The 5,662-nt window shown below is 46.6% G+C and overlaps 1 non-coding gene across 1 annotated transcript; it reads left to right on the top strand.

Moving 5' to 3' along the window:
* Positions 1-2,230: 2,230 nt before the first annotated feature.
* LOC119949767 lies at positions 2,231-2,368 on the top strand. The gene has a single exon (XR_005457304.1). It is a non-coding gene; the product is annotated as a small nucleolar RNA SNORA7 (small nucleolar RNA).
* The last annotated feature ends 3,294 nt before the right edge of the window (positions 2,369-5,662 follow it).

The following is a 5,662-nucleotide window of genomic DNA, read 5'->3' as shown; positions in this document are numbered from 1 at the left end:
CCAGAGGTCCCATGTGCCTTTGCGAAAGGTGGTTTGGAGGCTCCAGGACAGATGACTGTAAATGAAATCTTCAACAGAAGAATTAATTCTAGTACTAGTGGTTTGCACCACACTACTCGCCCTCTCTCATTCCTGCTAGTTGGGTTCCCGCTGGGGCATAGACCACAGTGAGTAATTAGTGTCCAAGGAGGAGAAGAAATGTAAGTTACACCGTCTAGGGGTAGCTGGCTAAGAGTGTGAGCCCCAGTGAGCTCTCTTCTCTAGATTTCCTGGGAAGATTAAATTTGTGGAACTTTATGGGGAATCTGGGCACCTCAGAACCCAGTCTTCTCTGCAGCCTGGCATGAGGAAATGAAACTCAGGCAAATCTGCAGCATTTTGGAAATGGAGTTTTTCAAGAGAAGGGAACTGCAGGAGTGGCAGTGTGTGGGCAGAAATTAAGAGTTCTGCTCCCCCTGAGCTGTCAGAGGATCTCACTTTAATCAGCACTAGTCTGGTGCAACCTTGCCCTTCCTGGAAGCACTGCTGAGGACAACTGAAATAACGAGATAATTAGTCCCTGGTTCAGAGGCAATTACCTTGCAGAATATTGAGAGATCCAGGCTTTACTGTAAGTGCTAGCCCAGTGTGGTTTGGCTCCATAGGACTTGCTTGATAATGGCTGAGTGGGGAACAAACATTTCTGCTCTTAGCCTTGTTTCCTTCCCAAGCTTTTTTGACTTGGTTGACTTCAGAAAGACTTATGAGCTGCAGGGCAGCCTGTTTGTCTAACTCAAGGACTCGGGCAACTCAGGTGAGGAGGGGAGAGAGTATATTTCAGTACTATAGCAAAAATGTCAAGGCCCATACACCTCTGATGTTGGAGTAAGTTCTTAAATGAATCATTCAATGGTATTTACTGAGTGCTTACTGGGCACAGAACATTGTATTGAGTGCTTAAGTGTGGCTGTTTTCACTAGACCCCTGAATTACTCAACACTGTATACTGAGGAAATTTGTCCTAATCTAATATCCTGAAATCTTTGGGAGATGAGCTATTGTGTTGTGCATGGATGGCTGAAGGTGGTAATAATAATAATAATCTATTTGTTTAGCACTTACTATGTACCAAGTACTGGGGAGAATGCAGGTTATTCCAATTGTACACAGTCCCTGTCCTGTATGGAGATCACAATCTAAAGGAGTGGAAGAAAAGGAATCTTCTCCCGATTTTTGAAGATGTGCAGTCTGAGGCCCAGAGAAGTGAAGTGACTTGCCTAAGGTCACACAGCAGGCAAACAGCAGAGCCCGGAATAGAATGCAGGCTTCCTGATTCCCAGTCTTGTACTCTCTCCACTAGGTCATGCTGCTTCTCTATTTAGATGGGATGGGAAACCATGTGTTGCTTTACTCTGTTTTATGAACTGTTTCGTGAGGAGAATGGATGAGATTCTGGGGTGGTTAACCTCCTTTCCAAATCAAGGATGACTAGTATTACTGAACTGATAATCAGCCTAGTTGGCTGCTGTGCAAGATCTCGACAGCAGAGGGTGCAACTGCTACGTACACAGGTGTAAACAAAGTCATCATGGGAAGGAGAAGCAGCGTGGCTCCGTGGAAAGAGCCCGGGCTTTGGAGTCAGAGGTCATGGGTTCAAATCCCGACTCTGTCAATTGCCAGCTGTGTGACTTTGGGCAAGTCACTTCACTTCTCTGGGCCTCAGTTCCCTCATCTGTAAAATGGGGATGAAGACTGTGAGTCCCCTGTGGGACAACCTGATCACCTTGTAACCTCCCCAGTGCTTAGAACAGTGCCTTGCACACAGTAAGCGCTTAATAAATGCTATCATTATTATTATGAAGGAGGTAGCTTGGTCTGGAGTTGTACTCTGTGGTGGGTGTCTGGGTTGTTGTTTGGTAAATTTGGGATAATAATGCTATTAAGTGCTTTCTATGTGCTAAGCTCTGGGGTAGATAGATACAAGATCATCAAATCAGACACAATCCTTGTCTCATGAGGCTCAGTGCTTACAAGGGAGGTAGGACAGATTTTTATCCCTGTTTTACAGATGTTGGACAGACAGGCTAAGGGACTTGTCCAAGGTCATACAGCAGGCAAATGGTAGAGCTGAGATTGGAACCCAAATCTCCTGACTCTCAGAACCACGATCTTTTCATTAGGCCACAGAAAGGCCATAGGATGTTTGAACAGAATCAGTTCTTCTCTTTTTGTATCACTAGGAGAGAGAGATCACCTCTCAGGGTCGCACCTGGAGAGTTTCCAGTAGTTTACCAGTCTCAACTATGGGAGGGAGAGTCAAGCAGAGGCATAAGCATTCCATTCCTAGCTTGGGCAGTGGCTAGCGAGTGGAAGGCCATCTGCTACAAGTCAAAACTCACCTGTGCTGGGCGGCAGCGGCATCGGAGGGAGTCGAGGGCGGAGACTCAGGTTTAATGCACGGAAAGAGGCAATGGTAAACCACTTCAATATTTTTACCAACAAAACTCTACCAGAATGATTGCAGATGGAGGTGGGGCGTTCTGGGAGAGATGTGTCCATGGCGTTGCTATGGGTCGGACACGACTCAACAGCATAAGACAACAACAGGAGAGAGAGATGATGCTTGAGTCAGTGTAAAGCACCGGGAAGGGGGAGGAACCAATGCTTCTGTTCACCCAACAAGGATAATTCTAAGTGTGCCTATTCCACACTGAGAGGCAAGAGTTTCTAGGAAATGATTTTCTCTTGGAAGAAGGCAGAATCCTGCTTGGGTTAGAAATCCAGAGCACGGCCTGCTCATAAACTGGCCTGCCTTATTGGAGCTCCAGGAGGATGACATCTGGTCCTGCCTGTGCTGATCCAGAAAAGGGTGTGACAGAGCGGAAGTAGTCCCGAGCCTCCCTTCCAGGTGGTGCCAACATACACATGAGGGGTTTTGCATGCATAGCTGTCTCCAGGATGCGGAGAACCCCTGGGACAACTGTGCCTGGGCGTGATATTGTCTCTGCTGCCCCTGCTTGTTATGATACAACTCCCTTGGCACCAAACTCCATAGAGAGGGGGAAGACACCCAAGTCCAGCCAGGTTCAGCTTTGGCCCATTCTTCCCCAGGGGTTCCAAGACCTCTGCAGAGCCCTAATAGGGACATTGCGTTCAGGAGAGTTGAAGTCAAATGAATAAGTGAAGTGACCCTGCCTCACAAACAGAGCTGGGATTTTCCTGCTCTGGACACTGTGCCCCTGCTAGGGTGTCTTATGGACAAGGATAAACCTACTCAGGTAGGCAGCCTAGCCTAGGGGAAAGAGCACAGGCATGGGAACTAAGCACTTAAATGTGGTTGTTACCACTCATTCCCTTAATTAGTCAACACTGTACTGAGGAAGTTTGTCTTAATGTAACAGCTTTAAATCCCTGGCCCTCACAGAGGCTCACAATCCAAGACCCAAAGAGGGAAGTGGGGAAGGGAATGGATGCACAAGGAAAGGTTGAAACAACAAAATAACATAGGAAGACAAGGACAGTGATTAAAAAAAATAATGAAACCTGATGTAAGTTACAGATAAGGGAGCTGTTTTCAGGCTTCTCATTCCTGTGGCAGGCCAGTCCACAGTCAAGCGGTCACAAAAGACACAGCCTTCCAACTGTTCCCAATGGGATGCAGCAGCTTCTCCTTGTTCCTGCCTGGTCAGGACAAGCTTCCCAGGGGAGCAGTGGGGAAAGGGGAGGCTCCAGGGGCTTCTAGGGCTTTGGCCAGCAATGGCACTCTGCTGTTTTTTTTCTCCAGTTTCCAGAAAAGTGTCTACGAATTCTGTTGTTATATTTTCCCAAGTACTTAGTACAGTGGTCTGCACATAGTAAGCACTCAAATATGACTGATTGATTATCATCGGACAGGGCATGCACCCTGGATCGTGGTGATAGGTCTACTTCAGTCTTGGCGCTCCTTATTATTGATGTATTTAATCATTGGATCTGTTCTCATGTTCTGCTAAGTCCGCTTATCTTCCCCGTTAAATTGTCAGGTTTTTTTCTTATGGTATTTAAGCACTTACTACATACCAGGCACTGTACTAATTGCTGAGATAGATACAAGTTAATCAGATTGGACACAGTCCATGTCCCAAATGGCATTCATGGTCTTAATCCTCATTTTGCAGATGAGGGAAATGAGGCACAGAGAAGTTGTGACATGCCCAAGGTCACACAGGAGACAAGTGGTGGAGCCAGCACTAGAACCCAGGTCCTTCTGACTTCCAGATCAGTGCTGTTTCTACTCTGCCATGCTGCTTCCACTAGTCCAAGCTGTTTCCAGTTCCTCAAGGGCAGGAACTGAGATTTTGACTATGTCCTCCAGCTGCCTAGAACAGTGTTTGCTTTTTTTTTTTTTCATGGTATTTGTTAAGTGCTTACTATGTGCCAGACACTGTACTAAGAGCTGGGGTGGATACAAGTTAGGTTGGATACAGTCCCTGTCACATATAGGGCTCACAGTCTTAATCCCCATTTCATGGATGAGAAACCTGGAGCACAGAGAAGTGAAGTGACTTGCCCAGGGTCACACATCAGACAAGTGGTGAAGCCAGGATTATAACCCAGGTCCTTCTGATTTTCAGACCTGTGCTCTAGCCACTAAGCCAGGCTGCTTTTACACACTACTGCTACACACAGCAGTTGCTCAGTAAATGCCACTGATGATGCTGAGCTTTTGGAAGGTAGAGATTGAGTCTCTTCTTTAGCTTCTCCTTCAAGGGTCCAGTCCATTGCCTCAGATTCCATAGGAATTCTGAGCTCATTAACTGGACATGTGTGCTGGAGGCAAGTGTGTTTTTTGAAGCTAATTTTTCAGAAAAAAAGACCATTTTTGTTTTGAATCTGCAAAGCCTTGCCCCATAACATTTAAGGCTTAAACCTCATGCTAATGAATAACCAGAGCCAGTCACAAGGTGGGACCATCGTGGCCATTGTCATGGCTCTATTCGTTCTCTTGCTCACCATTTCCATGCAAAAATAATGATAATAATATTTGTGGTATTTGGCAAGCACTATATGTCAAGTACTGTACTAAATGCTGCGGAAGTAACAATATATGCCAATCAGACAATTTGTTATGGTATTAACAAATACCATAAAAATACCAATCAGACCCAGTTCCTGGCCCACATGGCACTCAGAGTCTAAGTGGGAGGGAGAACAGATGAGGAAACTGAGGCACAGAGAAATTAAGTGCCCCGCCCAAGGTCACACAGCAGGAAAAGGGTGGAGCCAGGATAGGACTGAGGTCTCCCGTCTCCCAGGCCTGCAGTCTATTCTGTAGATCACTGCTGCTTCTCTACCAACCTATACTGTCAGGGCTCCCCGCTTGGGGCAGATGACTTAACTAATCCACTCCACTCCTGGAGTGGAGGGGAAATAGGTGAGAATGAGGAACAGTGAATTGGTTGGCTCAGAAGGAGTGCAGTGGAAGGGGTGGTCCACAGTGTCAAAGGCTGCTGAGAGGTTGAGGAGGATTAGGACAGAGTAAAAACCATTAAATTTGACAAGGAGGAGGTCACTGGAGGGAGCAGTTTCAGTGGAGTGGAGGGGATGGAAACCAGATTGTAGAGAGGGTCAAGGAGGGAGTTGGAGGAGAGGAAGTGGAGGCGGTGGGTGTAAACAATCCATCTGAGGAGTTTGGACAGGAACC

This window comes from Tachyglossus aculeatus, chromosome X2 (assembly GCF_015852505.1).
Source record: "Tachyglossus aculeatus isolate mTacAcu1 chromosome X2, mTacAcu1.pri, whole genome shotgun sequence".
Lineage (NCBI taxonomy): Eukaryota > Metazoa > Chordata > Mammalia > Monotremata > Tachyglossidae > Tachyglossus > Tachyglossus aculeatus.
The sequence above is the reverse complement of the archived record's forward strand: the minus strand, read 5'-3'. Positions and strand labels throughout refer to the sequence as shown.